Source organism: Carlito syrichta, unplaced genomic scaffold, assembly GCF_000164805.1.
Source record: "Carlito syrichta isolate Samal-C Ts95f unplaced genomic scaffold, Tarsius_syrichta-2.0.1 Scaffold301636, whole genome shotgun sequence".
Taxonomy (NCBI): domain Eukaryota; kingdom Metazoa; phylum Chordata; class Mammalia; order Primates; family Tarsiidae; genus Carlito; species Carlito syrichta.
The window spans coordinates 753925-768857 of NW_007245732.1; the positions used below are offsets into that span (position 1 = coordinate 753925).

Below are 14933 nucleotides of genomic sequence, written 5' to 3' on the forward strand. Positions count from 1 at the left end.
CAAAAAAAAAAAAAAAAAAAAAAAATTTCAGAGAGAGGAAGAGAAATGTATTAATGAGGCTTGTATCACACTGTGATAGCTTGATGAATTGTCCTTTTTCATGCTAGGGATACTGAAGAGCTTGGAGGGGTAATCAGGAATCTAAACATCCTGCCAAGTAGGCACTCCGAGAGACAAGCTGACAAATTTTTCAGCAGGTTCCTTCACGTTTTTAAACTTCATGCTGATCACACTTCTTGCATTTGCCACTGCAAAATCAGCGGCCTCATTTTCAAAACACCCCTAGGACATGTTATAATTTCTATGATTTCAAATCACCCTGCATTAGTTATGTTTTAGCCTACTAACACTCACACAGGGACTCATTAATTATTCCCAGAAAGGCTGAGCACTGGAGAGAAGGCAAGCATTATTAGTAGACCCAACTAACTGCTGACAGAAGCTTCTGGGGGCAGAAAACATGTTAAAGGGCAAGTGTGGAGATCATTATCCTGCATAAGAAACAGGAATGAAGGGAGGATGCCTGAGAAGTGAGTTCGTGCCACAGCCTCATCTTGGGTTTTCAGCTTTCTCTCTCACCCTCACAGGATCTGTTCAGCACAACAGAAAGAACATGTGAGGTCAGGTTTAGTTGCTCTGAATACTTCCCACCTCACTCAGAGTAAAAATGGCATTTCTTCCAGTGAACAAAGGCCTTGGGTGATCTAGCCTTTTACTTACTAGAATGCCTGCTTCTCCTCACTGAGTTCTTACCACAGTGGCCTCCTTACCTGTCCCATACAACTAGAGTCCTTTGTTGATCCCTTTGCCTGAAGGCTCCTCTCTCAAATATTTGCTTGGCCGGCAACCTCAACACTTTTAAATATTTCCTCAAATTTCACACCAAGGGCAATTTTCTCTCCCAATCAACACTTTATCCTTCTTCATTGTTTTATGTTTTCCATGACAATTATCACATCTTTAAAAAAATCAATTGATTAATTAGAAACAACACTAAAAGCTGTGTGAGTATAGGGACTGCCATTCATTTTTCGTCATGGCTGTATTGCTCAAAGACATGAGTGTTTAAAAAATTTGACCCAATGAATGAAATGACTTGAAATCTTGAATCAATAGACCTCTGACTAATCTCTAGGATGAAGTCTGGATTTGAGTTTGGATATTTCCATGTGTATTTAAAAATATGTTCTACTTAAACTTTGGTATAAATGCTAGGTTGAATTAAATTATGACCAATCTCAATCTCATAGATTTCTTTTTATTAAAAATACAATCTCTAATCTTTCTTTACATTTTTCAGATTCAATGGTAAATGGCATTAGGATTCTTTTATCTTGGCCCTGTTAACATTTTGGGTCAAATAATTCTTTGTTGTAGGGGCTGCTCTGTTTACTGTAGGATGTTTCACAGCATCCCTGGTCTCTGTTCACTAGATGCCAGGTAATGCCCTTCCCCAAGTTGTGACAGCCCAAAATATCTCCAAACATTGTCAAATGTCCTCTATAAGGCAACATTCCTCCCAATCAACAATCACTGATGGAAGTAATTTGTACATATACCTATTTGAATAATATTTTTTATGTAACATATATAATTGGGTGGAAATAATGAGAATCTCATGTGTACTTTATCAGTCCGCTAGATGTGTACCACTATCAAGTCGGTGTTGTTCACCTAACTCGTATGCTACATTTATAGATGTTAAGACAGTTTAGGAAGAAAAAGAAAATGGATAACTGTCTTTTTTTTGCTTTTTGTTTTTTGATGACCTGGAAACGTCCCCTTATGGACTGTTAGTAAATGCTGATACATCTTTTTCTGTACAGGGCTTAGGAGAAATGCTAATAAACTTTATACTGTGGAAAACCTCCACAGTTTATACAGGTGAATTCAGATGAAAACAAACATTTTTTGCTTCATAGGAAAAGAGAATCACAAAAAGAAAACAGGCAAGCTGAAGGCTGTGTGCAGGCAGAAGGAAAACAACATGCTATTTCTTTCTTTCATTTGAGCAGCATGTGGTATGTGTGTGAAGTGCTGGGTTAGGGGAGACACTGCAAGTGTATTAACTGCTGGCGCCTCTCCTTGTGCAAGAAGTGACTGATTGCTTGATTGAGTTTGTAGAGCCACCTTTTTGACCCCAGCTGACACCTCCATGGGACATTTCTCCAGGAAGCAGCCAATATAAGAGCCCAAATCCCTGAAAGCAACTTGCCACCAGTCAGTGTGTCTAATTGTGGGGTTTAAGGATGGTTATAAGTAAATAAAGTGCTTATTAATATTTGTCAGGTTGACACGAAGAACTATAACCTCAGAACTGTGAGAAATGTAAGTATATTTCACAACCAACTTGGGGTGAACACCATAAAAATGATAAGCTGTAAAGTAAAAGTAAGTAAAACAAAACAAAACAAAACAAAAAACACAAGCCACAGATGGGAAAAACCGATAAGTGGCGGAAAATATCAAAATTTACATTTTGAAAATGTTTGGGTAAAATTGTGTTTTACTTATGAATCGTTTTACACAAGAGTTTTACCTCATAGTATAAATATTTGACTATGTGTGACTCAAACAATCTTAGTTTTATGACCATAGCATCTTTCCTCAATTGACTGAAATGGAAATTCTAGAAAGCTATGAAGCCCAGCCCCGACGTTCCACAAATCTCAGAGTTTGAGCTACATGGATTCACCTCCTAGATTCTTGGGTGTAAAAGACATGCCACTACATGGGTCACCAAAGGCACTAAGGAAGCAGAAAAAGGAAAGAGCTCCCTAAAGGAAAGTGGTGCTTAACTGGGATCTTTCAGGCCTCTGTCACTCTTTATGACAATTGAGAAAAAGGACTCCGTATTTTGCGCCTTGCTGACATGGGACTGACAGCTTCAGCTGGGGGGAAAGGAGGCTGGTTTTGAAAAGCCTGATTTTTTCATCCTGAATATCATTAATAGAATGGTGTGGGCCCAAACTCTAACCTAAAACGCTTCCATTTGTCCCTTTAAGATAGTGGCGCCTCTCTGAAGCATAGGTCACACGCGAAGTTTGGTTGTGTTCCGTCTCTCTGCGAAAATGAAGTGGCGTTCCATCGCCTGGCCCTGGGTTAAATCCGAGTCCTTGCTGGCGGGGGGGATCCCCTGGGATCCTCGGCTCCCCAGGGCCTCCGGCTCCGCGGTCCCCGCCCCGCCCGCGCCTCCCGCGCTTCGCCCGCCTCTCCGGTCTCCCCTCCCTCCGCCCCTCCCTGGCTCCGCGTAACGGAGTCAAAGGCAGGATCGGCTTCCCCGCCCTCCAGTCCGAAAATCCCGCCAAGAGAGCCCCAGCGCCCAGGAGAATCCGAAGAGGCGAGGGCGACAGCGGGCCGCGAGCCATCCGTGCAGACGCGGGGATAGCCGCGCCCGCAGGAGCAGCGCCGGTCCCGGCCGCAGCCGCGGTCCCCTCTCCCTGCGGCCACCTCGCCCCGCAGCCCCGGCAGCCCGAGCTCTCCCGGGAGGACACGTGCGACTCAAAGTAAGCCAGGGGCATGTGCGGCTTCTCCAAGGGGCCCCATCGAGTTGACCTTCGCCCTGGTCGCTTTTCTGGGTGCAGCAGATGGTGGTGGGAGTCAGGGACAGAGACCGCCCGGTGTCTTTTGCTGGCAGGACTGCTTTCTACCCTGATTTACTCCAGAAGCAAACGGAGGCGTATCTGGGGGGAGTCGGTTAGGTGGGTGAGGGTGTGCTTAGGTGAGTGGAGGAGGGGCGCTTCTGGATGTTAAGCCGGGCACTTGGGGGTGTTGCAGCTGCAGCTGCTGAACGTGCTGAGCCTGGGAGTGCATCTTTGCTCCTTGCGGAGCAGTCATAGGTGTGCTTTGTTGTATAGGGGAAGGGAGAAAGAGAGGCAGCCTGGGTAAGCAGGCCTTCTTTCCAACCCTTCCTCTGTTCTCAGCTGGTAACTCTTGGCTGGGTCTCCAAGTGAGATGTGGAGTTCCGTCCTCAGTACTGTCCTCCTTGTCCTGCCTGACAGCCTAGAAAGCTTCCAGGAATGGTTACCTCCAAAGTTTAAAGACATCTTGGATCCCATCTCCCGTCTGAATCCAAATTTTAGGAACTACCTTGTATACAGACGCTTTTCCTTTCACCCCTGCAAACCTAGGGTGTCTTTGTTACTTAGAGCTAGAGTTGATGTTTCTGCTAAGTTAAGAAAATAGTTTTTGAGAGGAACATTTTCAGCTCCTTCCTTACTTAACAGACAGAACATAAAGATTCCTCCCTCCTCACACACACACATGCACACACACCTTTCTCCATAACATAATACACACACACACACACACACACACACACACACACACACACACACACACACACTGAGTTCATGCACACTGTATTGTTAACTCGCCCTTTTCTGTTAATAGCTGCTTTGCAAGTTTGGAGAGTGGGGTGGGAGGACATTAGAAAAGAGTGAACAATGTGAGAGAATATCATAGCTCTAGTTTTTTTTTGTTTTTGTTTTTTTTATAGCAATTCTCATCTTAAGGGTTACCAGGCATCTTCCTTCAGCATCTGGAGAAAGATGTGGTGTGTGTGTGTGTGTGTGTGTGTGTGTGTGTGTGTGTGTGGTGTGTTGGAGGGAAGGACCCGGGTGGAGATTTAGGAACACCAGAAAGAGCTTTTGAACTAACATCATAATGAAACAATTTCGTGAGCCTAGGCTGATGTGGGACCGACGAAGCACTAGGGCCCATGTAGCCCCTAAATCATCTGGGAATGAACTAATGTGCTGAGATATTAAAAGGTAATGGGATTAAAACAAAAGAGAAGATTTCCAATGTAGAAAAAAACTTGTATATTTTCTGACTTCGTTAGATTTCTTTAAAAGTAAATTATTCATTTTAAAGACCATATCATTAAAAAATTGATAATCCACTTCAATTCAAAGGACACGAGAGTGGATATTATCTTTTCCATTCTTTGGGGCAAGAGTTATTTCATATTGACAATATTTATACTTTTTCATTTAAATTAGATGAGATTTTAAAAAATTGTTTTATTTTTAAAAACTCTAATGACACTCTTTTGTGTTTTAAGAGACTTTTATGTTTTGGGTTCTCTAATTGTTCTGTCTGTTAAGTAAGCTTTATATTCTGTTAAGTAACTGTACTTTTAAGTTTTGAGTTCTCTATTGTCTTTCCTATGCCACTGCTTGCAGGCCCTCTTTAGGACATTTTTCTTCATTTAGTGAAATGTCTCCATAAGGAACACCCACTTGAAGCCATACATAATCCCAATCAGTGCTGTGTTCCAGTTCATCGCTTGTGGATACAAATGCATTGTGTTCTCAAAGCTGGAGCTGTGAAAGAAATGAAACTACTATTAATACATGACTTTTTGTACTTATCTGCGTTTAAATGAGATATCATAGAGAATGAGACTATAAAATATATTTTACCACATATAGTCTCATATATTGTATATATTATACATAATTCTGCTTTCTTAACCTTTTTCTATGAGATATGGAATAATAAATGCACTAATCTATGGACAATTTCCCTGTGTTTTATTTGGTCTTCACATATAGTAACATGTAAAAAGAGCTGCATTTCTTTTAATGAGCACTTTAAAAAAATTCCAATAAAGCCAATGGCCTAGTTTGAATTTTTACAAAGCTCATTCATTGAAAATACACTAGATATATAACATTCCCAGATGGTTTAATATTTTTTTCATAAATCAATCTTTGAATTAAAGTATTTTACGTTTAAATGTTTTATTTTTCTTTGAAGACACCCTTGTTTTCTCACTTAAATGACATTCTTACATGAATTTTGACCACATCCCTACTTATGACGTGGTGTTTTTATTATTACTCAAAAATTTTCCAGGACTCTGAGTTTAGCTGGCTTGTTCAAAATGGTGTGATAAGTGAACAATAGATTGAGAGCCAGGAGTCAGAATTTAGAATGTAAATTCCCTAAACACTTGTACTTTTCAACATGGGGAGTTGTCCTTGACTTTTCTCCTGAAAGAGATGTCCAAATTTAGGCTACCCAGAGTGATCTGAGTGCAGATGTACCCTATGCCTGAGTGCACTGCAGACCAGGTGGGGTTTACATTTCTCTGGAGCATGAGATTGGTGAGAGCTCTCCAGTAGCCTTTGTGTCTTTGCTGGAGATGCTGAGCTTGGCTTCTCCAAAGGGTGAAGAATGTGTTTTCCTCTGGCTGCTGTTCATACAAATAATCGAAGAGTTTTGTCTCCTCCTGGCATAAGGCCATATCATTGATCGGGGGGGAGGGGTGTAAAATAATATTCAGATATGAACCTTCTTTTTATGATAGGCCTGCTTTTTTCCATCCGGAGTCGATTCGGGCCAAAGTCTCACTTGGAAAGCTGCCCTCCATTCTTGATGTTTATGACCAATTCAGATTTCTACCTACTGGGCCATTTTTTCCATCCACCTCAGGCCAGTCTTGTATGTGGGATAGTTTTCAGGATATCATTACAATATTTCTAGATTGTAAAATATAACAAGCCATTTTCTCCTATTTTAGCATTTAGTAAATAAGAAGTTAAAAATACTGTTTCTTAAAAGGGTGGCTAGGATGAAACATTTTCAGAGGGTATTATCATTATGGTAATATTGTGGATTTAATTATGTAGATCACATTAAATGCAAATCCTTATATCTTCAGAGTAGGCACAGTATACAGAGAATTATTCATGCTTGAGATATTTTTAGACATACAATTTAATTTCTTCTACTGAGTTTTTATTTTTCAAGCCATTTCTTCACAGTAGGTTTACATCAAGTGACACCTCAAATAGAAAACAAAAATTATCATAGTGAGTTTCCTATAAGTAGAATTCTTAGATTTTTTAACTTCAGTCATGGTATAACAAAAAATCAACTATTGTATATTAATCTTGAAATTAGTGAGTTCTAGTAGCTGATAATTGGGTTCTTAATTCTAAGAATTGCTCTTAGCAAAAACCAAAACAACATTTTAAAACACAAATAGCATGCTGTGACTCTAACCTTTTGTTTCCCTTTCTCTGACTTTATACTTACCTATTTCCCCCTCCTTCCTCCCATTTCTTCCTTTTGTTAATCCAGTTGCCATTTTTTCCCATCCACCAGGTTCCAGGGTGTCCAACCCAATGCCCTCCATGTACAGTGGAGTGTGTTTCTTTATGTACATACATAACAGGAATGTCTGCCCACATCTTGGTGTTTTTGAAAGGCTAGACCTTGCTAGATGGCATTTTGACTTTTTTTTAAACCTGATTTGCTCAAACCTGTTTTCAGCACCAATGACTTCTCCACTGATTCAGCCATATTTTCCTCTTTTGATTCAGATCCCAGCTAAGGTCAGCAAACACTTCCATCGCTGCAATAAATGTGGCCCTATTTTTCTCTCAGTTTCCCAACTTCAATGGAGGGGCACAGCTGGGGTTATTCATCTCTGTCACACTTTCCCACCTCCTTCCCACCAGTAGAATTTTTATTGCTTTTGTGGCCAGCTAATTTAACAATATTTATTATAGATATGCTGGATGCTTACTATTGTGCTGAACCATGTAGCATATTTAAGAAATACAACATTGTGCCCTGTATCTTTTCTCCAGGGAATCACAGTTGTACAATTTCAAGTATTTTGTCCAGCCCAATGGGAAGTGGTGCTAACTTGTTCAATTCTTTATTAGAAATGTATTTAAAAGGCATCTCAATTAAAATCCATTATACTCTCACCTATCTCCAGAAAAAATGATTTAAAAGTCCTAGGTTATTTCATTGAACCACGGCTTTTTTGCATTTCTGCCTTTTCCTTACCACAGCACACCACAGCATAGCTAGCCGACTCTGTCCTCTCATGATGGTCTTTCATTGTAACGTTCTTGACATGTTATCTTAATTTTTTCCCAATGTTTTTGTCCAATCCTTAAAAAAAAGGTTTTTTTGCATTTTTCCCTTAACTTCCAAATGTGGACATTGATTTCCAAATATTTCCATTCTCTCTCTCTCTCTCTTTCTCTCTCTGTATCTTTCTGCCTCTCTCCAAATGCTTTGGATTGTAACAACTCTTCTTTGATTTTTAACTCCAGCTCAGATCTCCATTCTCTCTACTGAACTCTAGACTCACATTTTAATTGTTTTTTTTTTCTGTGGATACTGAAAGAAATTATTTGGGCATAGTCTTATTTATGGGAGAGCATTGAAACAAAGGACTTCTTGTTATTTTATTTTATCCCTAGCAGACATGTACAGATAGTGACTGTCCTACTATGTGGTAGGTAGTGTGATGGGGAAAACAAAGACAAATAAATATATATTTGAGCAATGTCTGGTCTATTCAGTGTGTATGTAGGAGCATTAGAACACTAATGAATACAACACAGGCTAGGGCAAGATCTTTAAGATTTTTGTCCTTAGAAGTTTCAGTGATAAGGAGATCACATTCTTTATGAGAAAAAGGAATGTGGAGCTCATGAAAGACTAAATAGTCCTCAATATTTATTTCAAGAGCATTATGTCTTTCTGTTGCTTTAATGTCATTAACTCTCAATGAGGAATTGAACTCTCAACTCCTTCATGTTTTCATTTCTCATTTGCCACATAAGGGAGCAGAAATAAATATTGGAAATGATGACCTAAGAATTCAGTCTGAGTTTATTTAAAATAAATTTAATTTTAAAGACACGTCATCTCTCCTAGATGTCCTTTTCAGAAAAATTCATACTAGACATAAGATGACTTTTCTTCAATAAAACACATGCATGGAGGGAAAGAAGGCAAATCCTTCTATTCCAGCTGCAGAATTTTGGTGAAAATTGTAAATGAGTCAGAACTGGAAGGCACTGAGGAAGGTTTTCCAAGGCAAATCCTCCCTCTAAGTGGAGCTGGTCCTTCTTCCCTTTTCTTTCTTCAAAACCTCCCGGTCACCCCTTTCAGTGCCATCAGTGCCTCCTTTCTCCTAAGATCTCGGCATGGACACCAGGTCTAATCCGCTTGCCTGTGCTCCCTGTGCAGACAGGGGCTCTCTTCTATATGTCTCATAAACCTGAGAATATTAGCATAAGATCATCAAAATTACCACCTAAATGTCTGGCTAATGAGTGAAAAAAGCTGATGATCCTGAGTATCATTTCTTCATTCTGTTTGCCCATCATGATCCAATACCGTGACCTTCGGTCTTCTGTGCCTAGTCCTCTTGTCTTGTTAAACAGCACCTGGTGCCAATTTCCTGCTTAAGCCCAAGCACATCCATTCTTAACACCAAACATCCAGATGTCCCTTTAGCTCTCTTCATTCCAAATGTCATATAGGACTGTCAGTCCTCTGGTGTGTCTTCCTAATGATACTCCACCTTGATCATTTTAAACTTTTTCATGATTTCTAACTCAAGGTTACCCTCAGAATGGAGACATTTCGAGAGTCCTACCTCTTCTTTAACAAACCATGTTTCAAAGTGACAAGACTGATCACTTGAAGCTTTATTTTCATTAGAACTCCAATGTAGATATAAGGCCTTTGCTTTTCAGAATTTTTTGCATTTGTTTTCCCATCATGTTTTTATAACAACTCTACTCAGGTAGTCTGAGCAGGATTTTTTAAAAACTAAGATAGAGACTTGGGCTTAGAAAAACTGAGATGGCCTCATTCAGGGCCATGCATGTGGGAAACAAAAGTCTTGAAATCCCCCATTAGAATTTTCTCCTCTATAATGTAATACTATTTCTTTCTTCAAAAAATTAATTCATTTTATAGCTCAGTCCCCTCCTACATGAAACCTAAAAATTAATATATGTGCAGTAAGAGGTCAAATAAACAGAAACAGTTGTTCCCTATCTTCAGTGTTTATTTGATTGACTAGAGCCATGTCTAGGTGCCTGGGGCCCAACTCCAGAGATTCTGCCGTAAGAGGTAGAATCAAGGAACCCAGAAATATGGCAGGGCATCTGGATAGGTAGAGACATTAGCCCTGATGGTATAGTATTTGAGCTCTAAGTTCAAAGAGATTGAAGTATAAACCACTATACTTCTTACTAGCTGTGTGACCAAGAGCAAATATTGTGGTCTTCTTTACTTCAGCTTCCTTATCTCTAACATGGGGCGCATACTTACCTTCTAGGATTGACACATGAGCAATAATTGAGAAAATAAGGGTGAAGTACTGAACACAAAGTCTGACTACTGGCAGTGTTCAAGGAGGATGATGGAAATGATGATTAAGGTGAGGTAGCACCTAAAGCAAGTTCCCTGTTCCTTTCCCTTCCACGATGCTCTTATTTTTCTTTTTTTTTTTTTCATTAATCAGTAGTTTTTATTATGGTTTTGTGGGGTACAGTTAAGGGTAGGTGTACAATGACGGTTCATTCAGGCACCCTGTAGATAAGAAGTGTTTTCCCATCCCCCGACAGATATTTGCTACTGTTAATCCCATCCCCCTCCCCCCCATAGTTTCCCAGTACCATCCGTCATTTTCTCATAGTATTGCATTGGATGTTCAAGGTCCATTATATGAGTGAGAACATGTGATATTCGGATTTTTGTTTTTGTGAGAGGTCACTCAGTATTATAGACTCTAGTTCCATCCAGGTTGCAGCGAAATTCATGATTTTGTTCTTTTTTATGGCTGCGTAGTATTCCATCGTGTATATGTACCACATTTTTTTAATCCAGTCCTCTTTTGATGGGCAGCATGGTTGTTTCCAGGTTCTTGCTATTGTGAACAATGCTGCGATAAACATACGTGTGCAGGTATCTTTTTTATAGAGTGATTTGTGTTCTTCAGGGTATATTCCCAGTAGGGGGATTGCAGGGTCATATGGAAGGTCAATTTTTAGAGCTTTTAGGAATCGCCACACTGCTTTCCACAGAGGTTGCACTAGTTTACACTCCCACCAACAGTGTAGAAGTGTTCCCTTTTCACCACACCCTCTCCAGCAGCTGTTATTTTTTGAGTTGTTGATAATTGCCATTCTGACTGGAGTTAGGTGGTATCTCAGTGTGGTTTTGATTTGCATCTCCCTGATGATTAGTGAGGTTGAGCATTTCTTCATGTGTTTGTTGGCTGCTCGAATGTCTTCTTTTGTGAAGTGTCTGTTCATGTCTTTTGCCCATTTTATAATGGGGTTGTTTGTTTTCTTCTTTTCAGTACGCTTCAGTTCCTTGTAGATCCAGGATGTTAAGCCTTTGTCAGACCTAGAGTTGGCAAATACTTTTTCCCAGTCTGTAGGCTGTCTCCCTGCTCTCTTGATGGTTTCTTTGGCTTTGCAGAAGCTTGTCAGTTTAATAAGGTCCCATTTGTCTATCTTCTCTCTTAAGTCCTGTGGGTTTCGGGTTTTGTACAGAAATTGGATGCCAGTTCCGATTTCCATGAGAGTATTTCCTTCCTTTTCTAAGGTTCTTATGGTTTGAGGTTTTACATTTAGGTCTCTGATCCATTTGGAGTTAACCTTTGTGCATGGGGATAGATAGGGGTCCTGTTTCAATCTTCTGCATGTGGTCAGCCAATTTTCCCAGCACCATTTACTGAATAGGTTCTCCTCTCCCCATTGGTAGGTGGTGGGGGCTTTGTCGAAGATGAGTTGGTTGAGAAATTGAGGTTTTGCTTCTGGAATCTCAATTCTGTTCCATTGATCTATATGCCTGTTCCTGTACCAATACCAAGCTGTTTTGATGATTGTAGCTTTATAGTAAAGTTTGAAATCTGGTATTGTGATACCACCTGCTTTGTTTTTTTTGCTGAGGATTGTTCTGGCTATTCTTGGATGTTTGTGTTTCCATATGAATTCCTGTGTTGTTTTTTCTAGGTCTGAAAAGAATGTTGTTGGTAATTTAATGGGTATTGCATTGAATTTGTAGATTGCCTTAGGTAAGATGGACATCTTCACAATGTTGATTCTTCCGATCCATGAGCATGGGATATTTTTCCACTTGTTCATGTCGGCTTTGATTTCTTTGGATGCTCTTATTTTTCATGCCTAGTTGTCTTCTCTAATAAACACACAAGCAGAAAAGAGGTAAAACACTTGGCTTGTTGAAAAACCTCTCTGCCTCACATGCTCAGACTGTTCTCTCCCTTCTCTCTAAATGCAGATTGAAATTTCCCACTTCTGTTATAGCACATGTGATCTTGCTCCAGGCCTGCGGGTTGGCATGTAAAGTCTCCGATTCAGACTGAACTTGCCCCTTTCCATGAGGTCCAGGAGAACATTTTGTGCACAGGGGTCTCCTAATACAAGGTGCAGCTGCCTGATTGCTGATGTTAGTGATGCTTGTGGCCACGTCCTCTCTGACTTGCTAAGGGAGTCTTTGGTCCAGAGGAAGGAGTTTGGATTCTACAGGAGCCAACATTTCACCATGGTGTGCCTGTTGTGTGGCACAGGCTGCTGAGTGTGTCCCTGAACCTCCTGGAACCTTAGGGCTTTGAGCTTGGTTGGATGATAATGCTGTTCCCTGCTTTGCCTACCTCCCAGGTCGGTGGTGAAGTGAATGGTCATGATGCAACATTTGCAAACTATAAACTGGTATAATGGACACGAACTGCTTTTAATAAAGTCAGTGGGACAAGTTCTATTTTTCTTGCTCTTCAATTCTGCTGCTGTCATTGTCATTTTGTCAGTATGTCTAGAGATTGCTTAAGGTATCTAGGGTAAGTGTGACCTGACAGAGCAAGGAAAAGGAAAGTCAGAGACAGGAGGAGGAAAGACATGTGACAGGAATGAAGAAAAATAAACCTGAGTCATAGTTGAAAAAAACAAGTGTGAAGACAATCCTAAATGAGGCTAAGCCAAAGCAGTCGTGACTCCTTTTACTAAAAATGTTGTAATGGTTCCTTTTGAAGGATACATGCCGAATTTTAAAATCAGTTATTCTCACTAAATTTAGGCTTTAACAGTTGGCTAGCAGCACTTTGTTTACATGAGAACTGTGCCTCTCAAACTCCACTGTGCACATCCATCACCTGGAGATCTTGCCAGAATTCAATAGTTCTCCAGTGGACTCTCAGAGTCTGCATTTCTACCAAGCTCCCAGGTGAGAGCAGTGCTGCTGGCTTAGAGACCTCACTTTGAGCGTCAAGCCACAGTAATTTAGTTCAACCAACTGGAGAGAACAGGAGAGAGATCAGAACTCTCCAGTCATGATGTCTATCGCTTACTACAAATGATGAGGGTCATTGGCAGTAGCACTTCTTGCTACGTGCAGAAGATGCTCACACTTCCATCTTCATGTCCAAATAATATTTGCAATGTTTGATCATTCATGAAAGAAAGTTGGAGACACCACCTGATTTTCTGTTGACTTGACTGAAGGCTCCCGGTTGGGTACTGTTCCTGGGTCTCCTCACCAGTGCCTCTGCTGGGTCTTTTCCTGTAGAAGATATAAGGGACCCAAATGTTGCCTTCTCAATTTACCTGAAAAACTGATGAAAAGTGTTTGGAAAATTTTATTCTTAATATGAATGAAAGGATAAGCTGCAGCATGTTTTCTTAGTGTTAGAGCAGCCCCTTCTTGAGGGATTTAACCTCTATTATTGCACTTGACTGTCCCCTTGCATGCTAAAATGGAAGTAGAGCGGGTTTATCCATTCATGTAACTTCCTCAAAGACACTGGGTTGCTGAGAGGAAGAACCAGGGCTTTTGCCTCAGAGCTCAGATTCAGTCAACAAGGAACATATCTTGGTAACAATCTTAGGTAACAGAGAAAATCTTCACTCAGGCTAAAACAAATGTCAGATGTCTTAATCTGTTTTGTGTTACTGAAGAGAAGTACCCGAGGCTGGTAATTTATAAAGAGAAAATGTTTATTTGGCTCATAATTCTGCTGGCTGGAAGATTCAAGGTTGGAAATCTGGTGATGGCCTCAGGCTGTTCCTACTTATGGGAGAAGGTGAAGGGGAGTCTTATCACATGGAAAGATAGGAAGCAAGGACTGGGGGAGGTACTAGTTTTTTTAAACAATCAGCTTTCATGGGAACAAATAGAGTGAGAACTCATCCCAGAAAGGACATTAAACTATCCATGAGGAATCCATCCCATGACCCAAACACCTCTTGCTAGGCTCTACCTCCATCCAACATTGGGGATCAAACTTCAGCGTGAGATTTGGAGGTGTAAACATCTAAACTATAGCAGAAACCATACAAACCCTAAGGACAATGTTGTCATAATGGCCTTCCTTATTTGCTGAGACTATGGCATTTCTGAGACCTAGTCATGGGATTATCACTCACAATCGCAGAATCATCTCTGAGACTTTAACATACAGTTGCCTTCATTTGTGCACATCAGAATACCAGATCTTTGGATAAAAGAATACCTTGCAGCTTGAAAGAATCTGATTTCAAGTTGCAATTAATTCTTCAAAAATTATTTATTACAAAAAAATACTGCCTTTTGTATGCAATGCATTTCTTTAGATATGTTCCAAAGTGTTTCAATGAGGAAGACTGGATGCATTTAGGAAAGAAGCAGGTAGTTTATTAGATTATTTTTGACAGGCTAATATGCTTAAATTTTGAAACAACAAAACAAAGTCTTTTTTCCCATCCTCTTTTCTTATTTACAATATATATTTCATTACTGAATAATGTCTCTGAAAATATACAGAATCTCAAATATAGCTCAATGCCTGTCAAACATGTAAAAAGATTGATTAATTTTAACTATGTAAGAAATAATGAAAGTTTTTTTCATTGTTACGATTGTTACTGGGCACGATGACTCATGCCTATAATCACAGCACTTTGGAAGCCTTGGGCAAAAGGATTGCTTGAGCCCAGAGGTTGGAGACCAGCCTGGGCAACTTGGTGAGACCTTATCTCTACAGTAAATCAAAAAAATTAGTCGGATGTGGTGGTGCATACCTGTAGTTTCAGCTGCTTGGAAGGCTAAGGCGGAAGGATCACCTGAGCCCAGCAGATCCAGGCTGTGGTGGCCATGAGTGTTCC

The 14933-nt window shown here is 40.2% G+C and overlaps 1 protein-coding gene across 3 annotated transcripts in view; it reads left to right on the top strand.

Annotated features, from left to right (window-relative positions):
- PTN (pleiotrophin) overlaps positions 1–14933 on the top strand; it is a 119838-nt gene that overhangs the window by 5245 nt on the left and 99660 nt on the right. For 2 of the 3 annotated variants that reach the window (XM_008055029.1, XM_021710903.1), the window contains exon 1: positions 3296–3506. The exons of the other annotated variant lie outside the window; for it this stretch is intronic. The gene's annotated coding sequence lies outside the window, so the exon portion shown is untranslated. Of the gene's footprint in view, positions 1–3295; positions 3507–14933 lie in introns of those variants that run through there. 3 annotated transcript variants of the gene reach the window in all.